Source organism: Ursus arctos, unplaced genomic scaffold, assembly GCF_023065955.2.
Source record: "Ursus arctos isolate Adak ecotype North America unplaced genomic scaffold, UrsArc2.0 scaffold_1, whole genome shotgun sequence".
NCBI classification, from domain to species: Eukaryota; Metazoa; Chordata; class Mammalia; order Carnivora; family Ursidae; genus Ursus; species Ursus arctos.
Genome location: NW_026622763.1, coordinates 107,259,404 through 107,279,796, shown reverse-complemented (window position 1 = coordinate 107,279,796; position 20,393 = coordinate 107,259,404). Strand labels below are relative to the sequence as shown.

At 54.6% G+C, this 20,393-nt stretch overlaps 1 protein-coding gene across 5 annotated transcripts in view; it reads left to right on the top strand.

Annotated features, from left to right (window-relative positions):
* The window catches only part of HDAC4 (histone deacetylase 4), a 301,426-nt gene that overhangs the window by 53,693 nt on the left and 227,340 nt on the right, over positions 1 to 20,393 (top strand). Inside the window, exon 1 of one of the 5 annotated variants that reach the window (XM_044380447.3) lies at positions 6,592 to 19,625. The exons of the other annotated variants lie outside the window; for them this stretch is intronic. The gene's annotated coding sequence lies outside the window, so the exon portion shown is untranslated. Of the gene's footprint in view, positions 1 to 6,591; positions 19,626 to 20,393 lie in introns of those variants that run through there. 5 annotated transcript variants of the gene reach the window in all.

Sequence of the window (20,393 nt, the reverse complement as noted above, 5' to 3'; positions counted from 1 at the left end):
GCCTGTGAGTCCCACGTGCGTTGCTGCTCCCTGGCGGCGCAGGGCCTGGAGGAAGAGCTCAACTTACACTCAGCCTTTCAGGGAGGGCAGTGGCCGCCAAGTGGTTTCTTAAAAAGAATTCCTCTTCCCCTGATTAATTTCTGGCATGCGGCGTTGGGGAGCTCTTGCGTCAGTAAGTCGTCATAAACCCTCCACTGTCTGGGGCAGACATAAACACCAAGCCCAGCTCCACCGCTCCTGACGCTTGGCCAGCGCCAGCCCGCCCGAGGAGCTGCAGGCCAGGCAGCTGGAGATAAAGGCGCCTAGTGCCTTCCTGTGCATGGAGGAGCTCTGGGCCCAGGGCTCTGAGCTGGGCAAATGCATGGTCTGCCGTCAAGGGACAGGGCTGTACAGATGGGATTTATTTACTGAAATGGTCGTGTTTCTTCCTTCCAGTTCCCTGTTTTGCTGATTCCCGTCTTCTTCGTGGGGAATATTTGCCTTCTTCCAACGGGTCTTCTGTAACCTTTAGAAAGGTTCATAATGTTCTTTCAGCCTCTGGGAACCCCTGAGGTGGTACGGCATGGCCCTCGCCGTCTGGGCCCTAGGGCTTCCTGTGGCAGTCTGTAAAATGTACTCCAGGCCCTTTCTCACAGCATGGGAGCACTTCACAGAGCTGCTGGGCTGCGTGCACCCCGATCTGTTCTCATGGGAGCCCTTTCATCTGAGGCACCCTCCCAGGCTCTGCCTGGCTCATGGAAGAGGCCAGAAACAAGTGACTGCTGTCCGCACTGGCCTCAGTTTACTAGTTAGCATGCTCTGGCCGAGATGGAACAGACATCCCTGCCCTGTGCCTCCTCCCGTGTAATGAGAAGGAAGAACTTGGCCTCCATTTTCTCATGGGTGGTTCAGGCAGTAGGCCATGGTGATGGGGCCCTGCCACAGGTGACGATGCCAAAATCATGGCTTCCAGGGTGCTCTCAAGGAGCACGCATTCCCAGTGGGCATGTGAGAGGATGGCCCCAGAAGGCAGTAGCTGGCAGATGCCAAGGGTGCGTAGTGGATGGGATCTGGGATGGACTTTCACTGACCTTCAGGAGGGGAGATGACGGCCATCTGGGGTGGTCACTTTGCAGGCCAAGCAGTCACCAGGCAGGGCACAGCTGTCTGGGACAGTTTGCTAGCAGAAGCAGGAGGGGTCAGGAACTGGGTGGAACGTGGCCATGCCCTTGACCTTGGCTGGTGGCTCTCCAGGATTGCTCTGGGTACCTGCAGGGCACAGGGCACACTTTGGGGAGTTGTGTCCAGGGCCCATATAGCAGCAGCCGAGTCCGTGTCCGGCCAGGGCTCTGAGCTGATGGTCTGATTTCAGGAGCTTCGGTTTCTGCTTACGTTTAGACTGCACACAAGCCGTGGTGAGGATCCTAATTTTAAGGCGGAATCGTAAATGATAAACAAATCCGAGGTGTTGATAGTGTTACCTTCTGTGTATCGTCGAGAAGAGCTTGCCCTGTTCTAGCCGAGCTGCCTAGGGCCGAGTCTTGCTCCCCGAGTGCCGGGGCTCACGGAGCGGGCCGGGGAGCAGCGATCTTGAGCCCTCTGTGTATTCTACTGCATGCAGGATGCTGGGGCCACGTCGCTTCTCTGCCATATCCCTTGGCCCCTCGGGATGGGGAGGATGCTCACGAAAGCTGAGCTTGCTGCATTTATGCGTCAGCTCATGTAAGTGGGACAGGTGCTACTTCTGTTCCAGGCGGGGACAGTGAGGCTGAGCTGTGTGCTTGAAGAAACCGGCGGCTGGGGAGGGCAGAGTCAGCCCTCACCCTGCACGTCTGTGCGTAGGCTCCTGCGGCTTCCTTGGGGTTCTGCAGATCAGAGAATCTGAAACGAATGTTCAGGAAGGCCGTTAGGTTAGTTAATCGTTACAGTCAAAGTGTGGTGTTTTCCTGAAACAGGTGCAGGTTGCTGGGACCCTGAGCGAGTGATGTGGTCACGCTTGTTCTTTGTGTCTTGTGTTTGAACTCACGGCTGGGGAAGGTGGGGTCTCTGGGTTTGGGTTGTGCTTCTCTTTAGGAACATGACCGAAGGTGTCTTCTGTGTGAGTGGGGCTGGCGTGTGGACTGCTCACCTGCCCCAAGTCGCCGTTGGGAGAGTCCCCGGGTGTCGTGCATGTGGTGCTCTGGGGAGGGAGGGCCGGCCAGCTGCCGGCTCGCTGGGATGCTCTGCAGAAACGCCCCGGAGCTCCTGGGGAAATCATACAGGTTTTAAAAAATACTGCCATCTGTTGCTTTTTCTCAGCCCTTTGCGCTTTTCATGTTACTTCTTGAAGATCATCCATATCACTTAATAAAGTAGTCCCTTACTCTCTTTGACACTTGGGTGTTATCGTAGTCTGTTTACCCACAGATACTCTAATTTTCTTGTTCACAGTGCTTTTGTGTGTGTGTGTGTGTGTGTGTGTGTGTGAAATATAAGTAATATAAAATTGACCCTTTTAGCTAGTTTTGTGCGTGTAGGTCGGTGACGTTACGTACACTCACCCTGTTGTAAGGCCCTCACCACCATTCACCCCCAGAACTTCCTCGTCTGCCCAAACAGAAACTCTGCGCCCACTAAACCCTGAGCCCCCCTCCCCCCAGCCCTAGAAACGGCTTCCTTTCTGTGTCTGTGGATTTGTCTGTTCTAGGGCTCTCCCAGGTGCGGTCACGAAGTATGTGTCCTTCTGCGTCTGGCTTATTTCATGTGGCACAGTAGCCTCGAGGTTCATCCCTGTTGTAGCCCGTGTCCGGATGTCTTTCCTTTTTAAGGCCGAATAATATTCCATTGTGTGGATGGGCCACGTTTTGTTTATCCCTTCTCCCATGGATGGGCACGTGGGTTGTTTCCACTTTTTGGCTCTCTTGAATAATGCTGCGGCAAACCCAGACGTGCCAGTGTCCGTGTGGAGGCTCTGCTTTCAGATCTTTCAGGGGTGCATACCTAGGGGTAGAATTGCCGGATGGTCATTTCACATTTAACTTTCGAAAAACCACCGAACTGGTTTCCATGGTGACTGCACCCTGTTACGTTCCCCCCCAGCAGCACGGGAGGGTTCCAGTGTCTCCATACCTGCTTTAGCTGGTTTTGAATGCTCGCCACTCTAGTAATGCGAGGTGTGGCGGACTGTGGCTTTACCCTTCATCTCCCGGGTGTCTAATGAATGGAGCATCTGTTCATGTGCTTGTTGGCCATGTGTACCCCTTCTTCGGAGAAACGTCTGTTCCAGTTCTGTACTCATTTTGCAATTGTTATTTTGTTGCTGAGTCGTGGGATATATTTGTATTCTGGATATATGCTTTGCAAATATTTCCTCCCATTCTGTGGGCTGTCCTTTTGCTCTGTAATAATACCTCTTTTCCTGTACACAAGTTTTAATCTCGGTGAGGTCCCACTTATCTGTTTTTCTCCTGTTGCTCATATCTTTGGGTATCATGTCTAAGCAACCATTGCCAAATCCAAGGTCATGAGCTGCTGCCGTTTTCTTCTGTGGATTTTATGATTTTAGTTCCTATATGTAGACGATCAGTCTGTACTGAGTTAATTTTTGCCTGTGGTGTGAGGAAGTAGGGGTCCACCCCCACACTTTGCCTGTGGATCCAGTTGTGCCAGCACTGGTGATGAAGAGGACCTGGCTTGCCTTTACAGTTGTGCAGGGCTTTTAGTTTGTTTGTTTTTGTCTCTCGTGGAAGCCTAATGAGCTACATACAGTCCTGCGTCAGTCCAGACCGTATTCTTCATCCACAGGAATGTTGCACCACATTTACAGCTCCTCCCTCTCCAGCTCCAGTCCCTGCTACCGTGTCCCTAACTCAGCACCTTATCCACACCCCCTTCTGTGCTGCCCACCTCTGCAGGGCTGGAGAGTTTGAGGGTGGCCTCCATGGCTTTCTACAGAAGGCCGGCGGAGCTCGGCTCAGGTTCCCTGTGGAGGCCGGCCGTTGGCCATGGCCCCCGCGAGCTGGCTTCTGCAGACCACTCTCTCCACCTGCCGGCATGAGTCCTGATCAGTAGGTATCTTCCCAGGGACCCAGGGTACAGTGGCCACTACACAATCCCAGGTGGGCTGCGGAGTGGGGAAGCCGCTACTGGCACATGGCAGACTCCTGGGTTTGGCCCAGCACCTGCCAGGGCAAATACAGCAGGGCTGTGGGCTTCACAGCGAACTACTATTACAGGATTTATTCATTTTACTTAAATGCGTTTAAATGTCGCTGTTTTTGTACTTAATTGCAACTACTTTAAAGCCCCAGGTTGCTATTGTTCTAGCAGTTTCTCTGTCTCAGGGACCACAGGGTGTTTGCCGCCCTGTTGGGTCCACAGTGGTGAGTGGTGGAGAGTGCTTTTCTGGTGGGATGCCTCCAGGCCACGTTTCTTTCAGCTCATTGTGGTTGCAGTCTTGCCTTTGCGTGGCGGCTGGTGTGGCTTTGAAATTCAGGATCGTGTGAGTACTTTGTGTTTGGAAGTAACCCTCAGATACCCAGTCTCTTGTGGTTCTGTTACAGCTCTTTCCTTTAGCTGCTGTCCACTGTCCCACTCTCAACCGTGTTGATACTTAGCATTCTAGAAGCTACACCAGCCCTCGTCAGTGCTTCGTAACTGCACACTGTTGTGCGTGCGTCCCCATCCACATACACTTCTTGTAGCTTACCTTATAGGGAAGTTTCCGAGGATGTATTTCATATTGAAAATTTCATTGTTTCTTGTCAGCTAAACATTTCAGTAGCAATGTATGTTGTCTTTTTTGTAAAAACTGGGAGTTTTGTGACACTTCTGCGTGCTAGGGGCGCAGGCCTCTCTTGGCTGCACAGGCTTGTGTGTGTGGGACCCACCGTCCCCGAGCTCTGCCGTCCCCTCGCGGCGTGCCGTGGAGTGGCCGGCCGTCGTCTGCTTGTGCTGCTGCCCCCAGGCCTTCCTCCTGCTCCAGTCCGGGCTCTGGAGGGACCCGACACAGAGGCACCAGTGCGGCCTCCCTCCTTCCTGCTTGCACGAAACCAGCTCTTGGGAGCCAGAGACGGAGCTCCGTTCCTGTGTCTGATCCCACCTCAAGCCCCGAAGTGGCTCTTCCACGGAGCAGACTCTCAAGGGATTGGCCAGCTTCATTGATTTTGTTTTCGTGAAAGCAGTTTATTTAATAAATGGGAAAATACTTTCCTCCCCTGATTTTAAAAGTTAAGTTCATCTCAAATTCACACAGTGCTGAAAGACGTAAAAAAGAAAAGAAAACGCCGTCGTGTCTGAGCAGACCACAGGCAGCGGAGGGACACAGTTCTGAGAAGAGCCACTTGTGCCACCTTGCACAGACTCTGCCCAGGCATCGGTGCACCTGCCGTGTGCACCGCAGGACCAAGGGGTACTTGGGGTAGCCGCCTGCTATTTCTGTCCTTAAAAGTCCTCTCCTGGTGGGACTCCCGTGTTTTATTCTGGAGTAAGTAACACTCTAGTGGGACGCTCTTAGATCTCTGTCCTTGAATTTGGGGCTGATTGCTTTCATTAGTCTAGTCGTATTAGGATAAAGGCCTAGAAATAGCATTGCTGGGACAAAGGGCACACACGTGGGTAACATGTATCACCAGGCTGCCCTTCAGATGTTAGTGGTCGTGCAGCCACCGGGCTGGTTGTGAGGGCCAGTCTGAGGCCCAGCAGCGGCCGGTCTGCAGGGCTCCTTTACCGACGGACAGAGAGGAGAGGCCGCACGCTCCCACGGCCATGGCCACGGCCATGGCTTACGCCACCTGTCCGTCCTGGGTGTGGGGCTTCGGGGACAGGACCAGGAGACCAACCCAGGCCGCCGTTGTGAGGTAGTGACCATGCACCGGGGCAGACGGAAACTCCGGAAACGTCCCAGAGCTTTCCTCTGCTGCTGCTGACCTCACCTCACTCACTGAAGTGAGTGCCAGGCTGTTCTAAGCACCAGGGTCTACTGGTGAACCACACAGAATCCCCCGTCCAGTGTCGCTCAGTGCTCGGGAGGACATCAAACAGTAGACGAGTAAATTACTATGTAATAGTAAAAATGGCTAACATCGGGCGAGCCTAGGTGTAACTGGGACTTTTTCTAAGTGCTTCTCTGTCTTTGCAGATGTAATTCTCTAACAGCCCAGGAGTAGGTTTATGACCCCTTCCGCATCCCCGTTCTACAGATGAGAAAACTGAGGCCTTGAGGAAGGAAGTGACTCGCCCAAGGAGTTCTGCCAGGCAGTTTGTGCTCCTCAGAGTCACGGGTCCTGCCTCTGAACTTAGCACCCCCAGTGTGGCGTCGGGTGCTGGGGAAGCAGGCTGGGGAGCCGGCCCAGCGCACTGGTCGATTCTGAGTTTGGAGATGGCTTTGAGGGATTTGATCAGGGCAGTGACATCTGAGTTTTTACGATACACTCTTAGGTGTTCACCTCCAGTGAGGTGGCCGCTGCGAGAGGCGGGATGCTGAACTGATGTGGGTTTGGCTGAGGGTGAGACATGGCTGGGGGTGGAGCTGGTGGGATGCACGGGGGGACGGGGCAGGGGTGTGTGTCCAGAGCGGGTGCAAGGCGGCAGGGGGTGGCTTCTTCCTGCAGACGGCAGAGAGGCTGGGACACATCCTGCAGCGGGACCGAGAGCTGGGCTGCCGCAGTTTGTGCTCGAGAGCTTGTGACATGTGCAGTGACTTGATTCGGGAACTTTGTGGAAATCTGGACCTGGTACCCGCTCCGGGCAGTAGTCATTGAAAAACCCCATTTTCTTGTATGCAGAGTCTTCTACTTCAGCAAGCGTGAGTTTTTTTTTTTAACCTCATCCCAAGACTCATGGTCTTTTTCCTTTCGGACTGCATTATGCTTTGTATTTCTGAATGCATCGTGCTGGAGGTGTGGCTGGTAGGCCCCTGGGGCCCCCATGGAGCTCTACGAGGTTGAAGCTGTATTTATAAGAGTATGAGAGGTGGCTTTCCTTTTCACCGGGCCGACGTTCCTCCTGGTGGGTGGGCGTGCCGTGGGCCAAGCTGCTGGGGACACGGCAGGCACGGGGCCCGAGGTAGTCGGGTTCCTCACTGCCGGGCAGTTTCACTTAGGAATGTCCTTGATGAAGCAGCACACTTGTGACTGTTACCGAGTCGTTCAGTCCCTACCCTGGAGGTACAGGTCTGTTTAGTACTCTGTGTGAAGACGTGGGCCGCGCACACAAAGCCCTTGGGCCACAGACCGGCGTCACGGTCGTCCCCGGGAGAGCGCTGTGTGGCCAGGTTGCCTGCTGAACGAGCCCTTGTTTTGTGGGACACCATCTGTCCTTGAAAGGATAACTGATGGATAAACTGTGGGTGTTCAGACTCAGACATGTGCCAGATACTTTCTTGAAAATGAAGCTCGGCTGTCACTTTAAGGAAAACAGCTGATGGGGTGTGTTGCCAGTGATGACATTTCAGCTCTCAAGTGGAAACTGGAATTTTGGAGCCTGTGAAACCCCCCCCCCCCCAATAGTGTCTAATGGCACGTGTCAGCCTCGGGGAGAGCTCAGTTCTTCCCACGTGACCAGGTCCCAATGTCGCAGACTCGGGTGGGGTTGGGAGCCAGGTCTGTGGAGCTCGCTGGTGGGGTCCTCACTGGTGGGGCTCATGGCTACACTGTCACCAACCTGAGCGGCCCTGCCCGGGCTCCCACATGCCACCGAATCAGAAAGCTCGCAGGCACCACAGGGCTGGGACCCTGCTCGCCCTGCCCCCACATCTCTGTGACATGGGCTGCCTTTCCCTCTTCCACCCCAACGACCTGCCCCAACAGACGACGCACCAAAGCCCATGTGACGGTCCCACTAACTTCCCCCAAGCCAGACCCCGCAGAGGCTCGCCCATGTAAAACAGTGCCACCCTGCTCACTGCTTGTTTTGTGTTTTGGAAGATACTTATTTTTTCATTAAGATAGGTCATTTATGTTAATGTTCAGTGACATTATTATTTTCAAATGAATTAAATGAACATTGAAAAACATCTCAGTTGTAACTTAAGATATGGCCATATCAATAGGTATAGCCACATAAACAAAAGCCTTTCGAGAGGGTGCTCCATAATTTTTAAGAGGGTGCAAGGGCTCGGAGACTAAAAACTGCAAGAACTGCTTTTCTAAGCCACCCGGTGTTGCTAGGCGTATATTTTTAAAAGCACTTACAGTTACTTGTCCTTGCTGTTCTGACCCTCAGGCCCGAGAGGCGGGGAGCAGTGATGGCTGTCAGGGGGAAATGTTGCTCCTCTGGGTGTGTATGGGGGTGCACCTGTGTGGGGAGCGGTGCGCTGGACTGTAGAGGTCTGGGCCTCTCTGTGGTCCCACCTGGTGGGCAGGCAGACCTCGGGGACGACAGACGTAGCCACACCGCCTCCAGCCCACGGGCGCTCTGGGTTGGGAGTCACAGCTATTGAAAATGATTGATTATTTTATGTCTGCCTTGTATTTATGTTACATTTAATTATAAATGGTTATGGCTTATTATGTAAATACATATGCAGCTGAGGAAGAATGAATTTACTAGAATTTTTGTTCTCATTCGTTTGTCACTTTGTAAAACGGCAAATTTCCGGAAAGACCCTAGATGAGTGTGGATCTTTAGAATGCTTCCTCTGGACCCAAACTGTCTGAAAAATATATCACACGGAGAATAAATAATGACAGTGTTAGAAGTGTCGAGTGATAAGGAAAACAAACAGAAGAGCCAAGAGAGTTCTAAGAGCAAAGAAGAAAACATATCCGATAGGAAGTTTAGGTAGTAACAGTCTCAATAAATGAATACTTTTATTTTTGCCATCCAAGCGAGAATTCTCCCTGTTGCCTCCTGCACCGGACACGCCCAGTGAGGGGGTGCTGGGGGCCTGCAGGGCCATCCGGCCTGGGGCAGAACGCCCTCAGCAGCAGGGCGCTGAGCTCAGCCGGAGGGGTGGCAGGTGCTGTTGGCTGCCAGACAGAAGGGACCTGTGCACAGTGCGCACAGTAGGGCTTCTGCACGGTAGGGTGGACAGTCACCTGGAAGGAAGGATTCTCAGCACTTTGCCGGAAAGTTACATCGCCACGGTCAGCAGCGTGCCAGAGCAGACATGGTATTGAGTGTCTGCACTCAGCACAGACGAGAAGCATCCTTTTCTCTGCTATGAAGCAGCATGAGCTAGTTGTCACCAAGAGGAACTTGTACAGACTTGGCACTTGGTAAAGGACCTAACCAAGTGCTTCTTAGAAGTACCTTCTCATTGGGACGCCTCGGGGGCTCAGTCGATGAAGCGCTTGTCTTTGGCTCAGGTCATGATCTCAGGGTCCTGGATTGAGTCCTGCGTCGGGCTCCCCACTCAACAGGGAGTCTGCTACTCCCTCTCCCTCTGCCCTTCACCACCACTTGTTCTCTCCCTCCCTCCCTCTCTCTCAGATAAACAGAATCGTTTTTAAAAAAAGTACCTGGTCCTTAATGGATTGGTCCGTGTTTTCTCAAGGTTCACACAGTGTTTGTTCTCTGCGATTGCTTCTAAGCCTTGTAAAGTGTTATCCTATTTTATGAGAGAAGTGCCCTAATTCTAGAACTTGTTAGAAACAACAAGAAAACAAAAATTATATGCAAATTTTACCTCTGAACAGAGATGGGAGCCCTGAACAGAATGTTGGGGGAGAGAATAGGAGAGCACATTCTGTGGTTGTCCCTGAGGTTTTTATGGCGGGAATGTTGTCATCGCCGGGAAACTACAGAACTCACATAGGTACAGGAGAATGTTTAGCAAAAATAGGTTAATAAGTACTCCGATTTTCACAATTATAAAACCCCCCCAATTCGTAGTTTTAATGAATAGGTTACAGATGATCAGAAGGTGGAAGTCAGCTTTCCCACGGCTGGGACGCTCTGGAGGCCTCGTGCTGCCACGGCAGGGACTCGGCACCTTTGGTTTGCAGTACCAAAATAGGTTCGCTCAATGGCCGAAGAAAAGACTCCCTGACTAAACCCACCTATTTCCTATTTGCCTGTAATTAGTAGAAAAGTCCAAGAACCAACCGATGATTTTAGGAAATCGATGGATTAGGCGTGATAGAAACTTCCAGACTTCTGCATGACAGAAGCCTCACTGAATCCCCTGCTTCCATCAGCGGCCGCGGGTGCCGTGACGATGGTGGTTGAATGGTGGTCTTCTCGTGCGGTCATTCTCACTGCGTGCCGTGGTCGGCTTTCTCCTATAGAGGACTCCCCTTTCTTCTTTATGTACATGAATTTGGAGGCATGGATTCTTACTTTCTTAAGTGGGTTCTAAGCCGTTGTTACCATGACTCATTCTGGTGCCCGTAGTGTCCTCGTTTGCCCATGGCAGCCCCACATGCTGGCTCCCCTGGCAGATCGCCAGCGCTCCGGGGGCCCCCTGTGCTCTCACTGATGCAGGAAGGTAGTCTGGCCTCCCCGGTGCCCTCCATGCCACACACCTGGAGTCTGCCCTTGCCCCAAGCGGTTCTGTTTCTCTGCGTGCTGGCTGTGCCCACGGCTTCCGTGGCCTGGGAGCAGGCGGAGCTAGGAGAGGGATGCGTGTGCCACAGCGGGCACGCACACACCCCTCCTACCGAGATGGAGTTCCCTGTGTCCACGTGAACCGCAGAGCTCACACCGACACTTCTCATTCCAGCTTAGCGTCACCAGGTCCACAGACCACCCTCTCTCTTTTCTGAATAGTCATCCCCTCCTCCCACGATGAGAAAATCCGCTCCCACTTTCCATCCTCTCCTTACTTCTTTGCTTCTTCCCAGAATGCTCAGAAAGAAATTGTTAATCTGTGCCTCTGTGAGAAAGAAACCTGCCAGTTGGGGTTCGGTATTTGTTGAGGGTATAGAGTCCAGATAGAGTCTGAATACTGTGTCCCAAAACTACTTGGGATGGTTCTTAGTGGCCCCAGCCCAGCCCTTGTGCACTGGCGTTAGTCACTTGAAATGTGGTTTGGTTCATTTTGTTTCTGTTTGTAATTCATGTTTTCCCCCTCCTCATACTTTCTGATATACTTACTTTCGGTTTTTGAGTATGTGAGACGTGAGTGCAGTCCCTAAAGCCAGTGGTGTGTAAGAAACCGGACTCAGTGGTGTGCCGGCCCGGCCAGGCCTGTCCTTTCACCCTGGGGCCACTCCCGCCCACCCTTGCTCTCCTGAGTGGCCTTCTGGACAACAGAGCAAGTACACATCCTTTATCTTGGATTCTGTCTTGCACCTGAGGAACGGCGTATGGGTAGCTCTCTTGCACGCCAGAGCATTTCCCGGAAGCCCTGCCATCCCTCCCCAGAGCCCCGGGCCTCCGCTTGGCTGGCTGGCGCGTTCCTGCGCTTGCCCTGGGTTGACCTTGTGCACACGAGCTTTCCTCTGCCGGACCTGCGTCTTCAGACTTCACCTGCAAAGGGATTCCCACAGAAGATGAGCAGACACGTAATTGGTTCGATTTCAGCCAGGTTGCCTGTATGAAGCTTGCACCAGTGTGCGTTCCCATTCCCAGTACGACGCCAGAGTATGCCTGTGCCCACACGGTGTGGAGAGCAAAACCTGGTACTTTTTGCCAGTCTGACAGATAAGAAATGGAAGCTCAATGTGAGGGCCTTTTTCTCTCCTCACACCTTTGGCCTGTTTTTCTATCAGGATTTTGGTCTTTGTTCCCGCAAGTTTTAAGAGTTTTTTATACATCAGGAATATTAGATTTTTATCCGTGAGATATCCTGCAAATACTTTTCCTCAATCTGTCCACTGTTTTTTGAATGCTTTGTGGTGCTTGTTTGCCATGTAAAAGCACCCCCCGCCCCACCCCCAGCATGGTTCAGATTGACCGATTTCTTCTTCTTCTTCATCTTCTTGTCATCATCCTCTTCTCTTTCTTCGTTGTCATTGTCATCTTTGTCGTCTTGTCTTCGTCGTCTTCTTAACTGCTCGGCTAGTGAGTTGCAATTAGAAAGCTTTCCCCTGTTCCTGCTCCAGAGGAACCCCATGTCTTGTTCTGGAGCTTGTATTATTTCATTTTTTTACACTAGGTCCCTGGCCCACATGGCATTTTCACGTGTGTGTGTGTGTGTTAGGGGTGGATCTCATTTTATCTTTTCCCAGTGGCTCCCCAGGTGTCCCAACACCGTGGGTTAAACGGCTCCTGTTTGCCCAGCGATCAAGACGCCCCGTTGTCCTGTGCTGGTCTGTCTGCCTGTCTGTGTGCCCGTCCTCCGCTGTCTCAAGCACGGCGGCTCCCAGGCGGGTTTGTGGTCTGGCTGGGCTCTCTGCCTGTTCTGAAAGCATCTCCCGTGCCTGCTGCACGTCTGTCGCGGTGCAGCCCTCTGGTGAGTGCGGGTCAGTGTGCCTCCCTCTGCCCTGCGCTCCCCCAGCTGCTCATACGTCTAACTTGTGTCTTTCTGGGTTGCCTTCCTGGTCCTCTCCTCTGTGCTGTTGTACCGTTCTCCACTTCTCTTCTCAGCCATGTCTGATTGACTATTTAACCTACTCATTCCTTTTTTAATTTTAATTAGTAACAGTTTTTTTCTCATGAGTTCACACGTGCCTGACCGTTCTTGGTGTTAGTGATGGTGGGTGGCTCACAGTCTCGCTCGCTGCCTGTGTGCTCTTGCCGCAGAGGGTCTGGCTGTTACGGTCCCTCTTTGGCAGGGGAGAGACTGAGGCACAGGGAGAGCTCATGGGACCCAGGGCTGTGCAGCTGGTGAGTGACAGTTCCTGACAGCCGCTGGCTCCTTGGATGACCCTGTCTGTTTCTTCACGCCTGGTGTGGAGATGCATTTTGTGGTCAGATCAGATTTTCCTGTAATTGAAGTCTGTCCTGGCCTGACTTCTACTCCCTGGGTTTTCCCCTGCTTTTGATTTTAGATTGTGACTTTATGCCTTGTAATGTTTTACAGACATTCTTTCGAGGTTGATAACGTGCCCATCCGGGGAGGGTGCGTGCTTGTGTCTGCCCGGTGCCCGAGCAGAGCAGGCCTGGGTGGCTTCACCTGGGATGCGCTTCCAGATGCATCTCCCACGGTGTCTGTCTCATTTTGAGGGGGGGATCCGGATTCTCCCCAAAACCATTGCCAGGTGCTCTGTTTCCATGGACCCCCAGGGGAGTCTTCTTTCTTGATTTGCCCCCCCCCCCCAGCCAGTGTCAGGGCCAGGCAGGGGTGCGTCCCTTCAGCAGGGAGGTTGACCAGCCTCCTCCCCACCCCACCCCAGGGCAGGCATGGTCGCCTCCCCTCCTGCTCAGTCCCTGGCTTGGACTCCCAGCCTCTAGCCGTGGGTTTTAGCAGTGACCCAACGAGCTGTGGCCGAGTCAGGTGGCAACCTCAGGATGGGCCCTGGCCTGCGTGCTGATGCCTGTCTGATTCAGCCACCATGAGGGCCTGCCTTCCGGGGGTTCCTTACTCTTCTGACAGCTCAGCTGGGCTTGGAGAAGGTTTTAAACACTTGAGGCCACATTGGACTCAGAGGCTTCCCTTAACGGCTCACTCTGCCACCAGCATGGTCAGCTGGCTTTCTTCTGAGGACACTTGTTTTCACAAGGAACAAGCGTCTTCCACGATTTCAGGCGGCTAGCCTGGCAGATCTGGGGGTCTGGGGATGCTGAGGCCCGACCAGTCCTATCTGCTAAGTGATGTGGAGGACTGCAGTCATTCCAAACCGTGCTGCCTCCTGAGAGCTCGAGAAGAGTCCGCCACGCTGCCCGTCAGAGCTGTCTTAGCAGTCACACCCTGACGCAAAGAGCGGGCCGTGGGTGGGCTGTGCGGCCCGTCTTTCTGCCTTCAGAGGACGCTCCCAGTGTGCGACCGTGTCTCCGGCTCTGCTCCGAGTGCTCACTTTCACGCTATTGGGATGACTCACTGGCTGCTGCAGGGACATGTACGTCAGCTGGTCTCGTCAAGTACTTTGGTTGCTTTCCATTAAGAGTATATTTAAAATTATGAAATGAGTGAGAGCAGAAGCCAGACTCTGCTGCTGAGCACATCTGTGTGCTGGTAGGAGGAGGAAATGGGAACCTGGGTAAGGAGCCGGCGGAGCGTCCAGCCTCCTGCCCTGAGCATTCCCGTCGGCCGCCGCACGTCCCTGTGCAGAGGTCAAGCCTGGGCGAGGGAGCTTCTAACAACCACTTTCTCTTTTAGCCCCCAGCCCTTCGGCACCCTCTGTGTGCTGGGCGAGGCCACCCGAAATGCCTTCCCGGGACATGTCCTCCTTGGCTCCCTGCCCCTTAGCCCTGCCGGCCAGGAGCGCATGCCCTGGCCAGTGCGAGGACAGAGGTGCAGAGAGCGCTTGCTAGCCGTGAACGCATCTGTCCTGGGAGGAGCTACGAAAGTTCATCGTGTAGACGAAGAGGCCCAGAAGGAAGGGGGTTTGCCTAAGGCCACCTGCCCGGGCCAGCCCTAGGCCTTGGACCAAGGGCCCTGCTTTCTGCTGACGCTCTCTGTCCGCTTTGCCGGGCTGGTCCGGAGTGGACGGACAGGCTACGGATTTCTGCTGGCTGTGCCAGGTGCCAGGTGCCGGTGAGCACCCCGAAGGACGGCCACAGAGAGATGACCTGCACTCCTTGGGCCATGCTGGCAGAGGCGCCGAGGTCCCTGTTCTGGTGGCTGTGTTCATTTTTGTAGAAGGCAGATGCGCAAGTTTTAATTTAATTGGACACACAAGGAAAAGCGTGAATTTGCCTTTCCTCTGTAGCAGTGCGGTGCTTCATTTTTAACAAAACTGTGAATAACAGTCAAGTTTATGCTTTAGAACGGAAGACAATGGGGGAGATTTTCACTCCTGGATTTTACTATCTGGCCTTGGCCTTCTTTCAAATAATGGAGGAAGAACGGGCACAATGTAAAATCGTGTGTGTGCGTGTGTGCGTGAACGCACTGTGTTTGACCGCTAGGCGGTCACGCACGCGCAGTTCTATGTTCTGCACAGGGTATGTGCTATCTGCGGAGAGGGGCTCGGATGGTTCCTCACCGACCAGGTGGGTCAGGGACGGTGGTATCTCTTGTTGGCCCCTCGTGGACCTGGAGCCCAGGGCAGAGGGCATGGTGACGGCACAGAGATGACTTGGGTAGGAAGCAGTGCCCCCCCCCCCCCAGCAAATGCCATACTGCCCTGCAGTCTGGCCTGCTGGGTCTGCTGTCCAGCCCCAGCACAGGAGGCACTGTGTGAGGCCAGCTGTGAGCATGCATTGGCGTCTGGTGCCTTTTGATTGATGGTGAAGATTTTATCATATTGCTAAGATCCCTGAAGTCTAAACTGAGAATATCTGGTTGTGATTTTTGTGACTCTGGATTTTTCGTTGAGACTTCTGTTGAGCAGTGTTCTCTGTCTCACCAGCACGTTATGTTAGTGTTTGAGGCAGGATCTCTGCTCTTGGGGAGCGTGTCACGTAATCCTTTCGGAGCTCTTGAGTCTTGGGAGGGCCCACGGGCCGAGGTTGGCCCTGCCGGCAGGTCCCCCTGCTGTGTTACCCTGGGGAGAGGCTGCTCTGGAGTTGTTCGAAGGTCTCAGCATGGGACTTCTATGTGAAATGCAGTTTAAAGTATACATTTTCATGTTTGCTTAAAACAGAAACATGAAGTTCTAGCACTTCTGTCACTGCGTGTGTGCTTGGGGAGGGGCCGGGCTACCCTCCCCCGTCTGCTTCCCTCTGCTCCTCACCTGGGAGAGAATTCTGGAGCCCCTCCCTGTATGCGTGGGGCAGGGCTTCCATTCCAACAGAGCGCTCGGTTTTCAGTTTTCAGTGTCTTTTCATTTCTCGAACCTGCCAGCAACACCCAGGCTTCTGCATTTCCCGACCGTGCAGAGTGAGACGCTAGGTGTTGTGTGTCTGTGGATGGAGACAGCTGACGCCGGCTAAGGGCACTTCATCCTGCTGTTTGTGTGGCGTGTGGCTCAACGGTCCTCACCGGCCCAGCCTGGCTGCGTCGCCAGGGCCAAACGTTGCAACATGGTGTGGAACAAGCGTGCTGATGATGCCGGGCGTTTTTGCTCGCAGGCCGTGAAGGTTGCTGAGTGCAAGGACGGGCATCCCGCTGCCAAAGGATGCAGAGAGCTCCGGTGGGGCCCGGCTCCGTGAAACTCCAGGAGATTCCGTTTTCTTCTTTGTGAGATAGAACGAACGCTGCTCGAGCTGGCCGAAATCACGGTGGGCCAGACCGCCACCCCGTGCCTGCGAGCTGTTTTGTCAATGTAGGTAAGCACCATGGCATCTGTTGCAGAGAGCGTTGTGGGCTTGGTTTGTAATGCGACCTGACGGGTGCATTCCCTTAGTGGCTGTTTGAGGAAAAGCAGAGGTGAATACCGCTGACTGTCGCCTTTGCCCTGAGGCCCCGAGGCCTGCCTGGTGGCCCTGCAAGCCTCAGCCTCTGGTAGTGGCCATGGCCCTTCTCCTGGGGACCTGGCCCGTAGGCTCAGGCCAGCAGCCCCCGCCTAGTGCTCTCCAAGCGGGCTCGGCTGCTGCACAGCCTCTGGTGGGCACTGGCTGCTTCTCTCTTTACTTATTTATCTCCCCTCTTTATTTTTATGGGCAATGCAGCCCCCAACCCCAAGGAAAGAAAGTGTGGTCTTAGGTGGAAATACCAGTGGCAGTGCCCTTCTCTGGGAGTCCTTCAGATTGGAGCTGGGGCAAGAGGCCCCTTCGTGTCCGGTGGCAGAACTGGGGACATGGGGGCCCGGGAGCTGCTGCATTCAGTTTTGAGTGCCATAAGAGAAGTGGGTGGTGGGCAGGCCGGAGGCCGGCAGTCCACAGACCTCGGATGTTTGGTGGCACTGGTCCCCGTGGCTCCAGAGTTGCCTGGTGCCCACTTTTCTCGAGAGGGGTGGGTATTCTCTGGTTCCTGGGAGCTGCCCCAGGGGCTTTCCAGCCAGTCCTCTTTATTGCTTATGCAGGTACAGGTGTGGCCTTCATCCTTGGCAACCAGCAGAGAGCCCAGACTTGCGCCGAGTCAGATGACAAATCTGACCCTGAAGCAGGTGGGGGTGGAGAGGAAGAGCGCGTCTGTGGCCACGCCTGCTAACATGCAGACGCTGCCACCGGGCTCGACCTGAGATGTCCTGCCTGCCAGCGGGAGGGCCCTGCAGGACAGAGCGGGAAGCAGAGGGCAGCGTGGGAGAGGGAGCTGTGGGAAGGGCTGGGCATGCTGCCGGGGCAAGGTTTGCCGCTCTGGTCCGTCATCACGCGTGAGCCACTTTGGGGACCGGCCTTATCTTCCCATGCTGTGGTTAGAGGCACAAGTTTGTGGTTGATCTGATGCTCAAGTGGGTGCTCCTGTGTGCCCCAGGCACACAACACTCCCTGGGGACCCTGTTCATGAGGGGCAGGGGTCTGTTTACTTATTTGCTTTTGGGAGGCTTGCTTTGTTTGGTCTGATTGCCCCTAGATGGAAAGCTCCAAAGACCAGAACCAGCACATAGCTGGTGATCTGTGAAGAGTTTTGAGTGAGATCGCAGGTGGTTGAAAAGACTTACCTGAAAAGACTCCGACAGCTGTAGGTCCCACTGAATGTTTATAGGCAGTTCTGAGTGTGTGACAGTATGTTGGCCCGATCATGTGGCTCAGGCAGATTAAAGTCAGGGTTCGTTTTCTTCACTGTCCAGCAGCCGTGGCCTTGGCAGTGGCTTTGGACATGGCTTACCTGCGGCAGGGCAGCGTTGGTTCGGGTGTCCCGTTAAAGCCTTGCACCCACGTATCTGTTTTAGAGTAAGGCTTGTTTTTCAGTGGCTCCTGCGTTGCGCACAGTGATCCTGGCCTGGCCTCCCTCACTGGCATATATGGGCTCTTCTCTGTCGATCCGTTTGACCCTGCCATAACCAGATCAATGTAACAAGGGAAAACCAGCCCAGTTGTGCACAATGTAGGGCCCCTTCCCCCTGCCCAGGTTAGGAAAACCCTGATACATTGACAGGACATCTTCTAGAAGTCCCTCATCAGTTAGCTGGGGGTGTGGCTGTCACTGTGTAGGGCTCTGTGATGTCCTCTGCAACCACTCCGCTCTGCTCTGTGTCCTCCTTACGCTCATGCCCATTGTCTGGTCTGCTCAGTGACATCTGGGGCTTCTGTGTGCTTATCTCCTTTTGTGGTGGTGCCTTTCCATGGGAGGCAGTCCTGCCTGGGAGGGGCTGCCCCGCGCGGTTTCCTGTGCCTGAAGTCCTGAGCTTCTTTGCCTCTGGGGCTCAAGGAACATGCCGTTCGCAGCCAGGCTTTCTCTTGGCGGCGCCAGCCTTAGGTCCTCCGTGACACTGCACGCCCTTGGGGCTCAACTGTGCCCCTTGCCTGGTAAGTGTTGCCCTTGAAATAGCTCTCCCCAAACAAGTGTCTGCTGCCCCCAGTGCAGTGAGGAGAGCAGGACCTAAAGTCCACTGAACACCACTGCTGTCCTGTCTGCGGGGCCCTGGACCAGGCCTGGGCGAGGTGGCAGATGTGGGGTGGTGCTGGGGGCTTCTGCCCATGGCTGGATAGACCAGACTGCTAGGTCTACTGCCTCATTCAATTTCTTGCCAATCAAGTCGGCCGGGGTGCTTCTGTGTATAAATAAGAGAGAAGTTTAAATTCTCACTTCCCCTTGTGCACAGTGGTTTACCAGGAGGCCGGTGGTTGCCCTGGACTGCTCAGCCGAGGAGAGTTTCCGTGGCTTAGTGGTGAGATTTTGTGCAGAATGGTTCACCTGCAGGCCGGTGGTTGCCCTGGACCACTCAGCCGGGGAGACTGTGGCTTAGTGGTGAGATTCCTGCCCTGCATGAAGCCCCCTTAGGTGCTCAACTGCCAGATGTGTACCTCGGCCGTGGGATCTGATTCTTCTGGCCTAGAGCTGATGGGCCACTCCAGGTGACCCTCGGGCACCCTCGTACTTGACGCTGTCCCGCGTTGGTTGGTTTGGGGGGGTTGAGGTAGCAGATGGCAGCCCTGGAGGGGCCGCTCTGGAGCACACTCTTGGAAGGGGCTCCCGCTTGCTTGCGGCCATCACGGCCTCGACGCCTGGAGTGTGTGTGGCAGGCTTTCTTCCTAAGAACCCGCCCTGCTTCCTGAGCAAGCTGAGGGGGCACAGGGCGCTTGCTCCCCAGTGTGGCTCCAGAGCTCCTAGAACACGTGGTGCTCCAGGGCTGTCCCTCCGCAGGCCTGGAGTGTGTCTTCTCCCCTCCGGGGCTCCCGCAGCTGCCCTTGCTGGCGGGCCTCCTGGCCCTTTCCCGTGGGGACCCTCCGTCGCCCAGTGTACAGCCCCCTTCCTCTACATCTCCGAGGCTGAGGTCTGGAAGATGAACCTCGGGCCACAGAGAACTTAGGTTTGCCTCACATTTGCACGTGGAATGAGAAGAAGGGATTCGGGGCGCGACTCCGTTTCAGGAAGAGGGAGGAGCAGTTGTCGTGCTGTGTCTCGCTTCGGAGGACGCTTGCCGTGCGGCCCAGGTGAAGCGTGCAGCGGTGCGGGTGTTCCCGGAGAGTCGGGAGCCTCGAGTCCCCGGTGAGGCCGTGCCGCATCTGCTGGTTATGTAATGTGACAACACGGGGATGAAATAGAAACCAGATGTCGGGGCGGGGCCACGCAGTCCTCATCAGTGGGCGCCGGCAGGGCAAGGCTCGACTTTCCTCCTCCGTTCCCAGCTGACTGCCCGAGAGGACTGGCTCTGGAGGGGCCGCTGGGACCTGAACAAAAGCCTTGGCTGAAGGTAAAGTGCAGATCCAGTGTGATTCGCTCTCCTGAGAAACTTGTATGGGATTTTCTGTGTCCTGTTACATAACTGCGAAGGGTCATTCCGCGTGGCCTGGTGACTTGCTAGCTGGTCGCCCTAGAACGTCGGGACTCACTGGGTGCTGAGCAGTGGCCTTGGCCGCCGCCACCTCCGGCCTCCATGCCCTGCGGCAGGGTGTGGAGTAGGAGTAAAGGGAGTCCGCAGTTCTCTGGGTGAGGGGCTGGGGCGTGGGCACTGCCCGTGGGGTCAGGTTGCTGCCCGCAGACAGCGCTGTGGGCACAGGGACCGTTCACCAGCCCCTGCATCCTGCCTCGGGGTGCTGCCAACCTCTCCCGGGACACCGGAGGCCCCGTCACCCACGCTCCGCGCAGACTATGCCACGAGCGCCCATCTTGGCCCAGAAGCAGAGTGCCTCCTTCTTGAGAAGCGATGGCCGTCTAGGGATGGTGGTTGCATGTTTCACTGTTGTCTAAAAACCGAAAATATCTCCTTTACTATTATTTCCCATTGGTAGGCTGATCTTCCAGAGAGATCTGTAGATTCTGTACTTTGCTAAGAAGACCCTCCGGAAACAAAACCTAGGAATCTTGGCTGTCACCTCTCATCCCTCGGTTGCTTTAAAGCCCCATGGAATTGTTAAATTCTTGTTAGGAACATCTGTGCTGACTGCCACTCAGGTCATCCTGTCATCCTGTGTCACCAGGGACCCAGCTCAGTGAGGCGGAGCCAGGTCTGTGGTTCCTT